The 243-nt window shown below is 28.0% G+C and overlaps 1 protein-coding gene across 1 annotated transcript in view; it reads left to right on the top strand.

Annotated features, from left to right (window-relative positions):
• The window catches only part of LOC110427593 (uncharacterized), an 11,396-nt gene that overhangs the window by 6,493 nt on the left and 4,660 nt on the right, over positions 1-243 (top strand). The gene's annotated exons all lie outside the window — the stretch shown is intronic.

Genomic DNA, 243 nt, shown 5'->3' with positions numbered 1-243 from the left:
AATAAATAAGTAGTATTGCTCTAATAAGAGAAAAAAAAGTACCTAAGATCTAAGTACAAAGTAAATTGATTGATTCGACAAACTTGATTTGATTGTCTTACAATGACTCCTAAGGGTGCTATTTATAATAACCTATTGAATCTAAACTTAGTATTCAAGTAAAAGTAAATATGAAAGTATCTAGCCTAGACTTCTTTGGAGTACAAGAAAAGTAAAGTCCTAAAACTATTTCTCTTTGATGAG

This window comes from Theobroma umbraticum, unplaced genomic scaffold (genome assembly GCF_002168275.2).
Source record: "Theobroma umbraticum cultivar Fairchild unplaced genomic scaffold, ASM216827v3 scaffold_106.0, whole genome shotgun sequence".
Lineage (NCBI taxonomy): Eukaryota > Viridiplantae > Streptophyta > Magnoliopsida > Malvales > Malvaceae > Theobroma > Theobroma umbraticum.
Note: the sequence above shows the minus strand (reverse complement) of the source record. Positions and strands in the feature narration are given on the sequence as shown.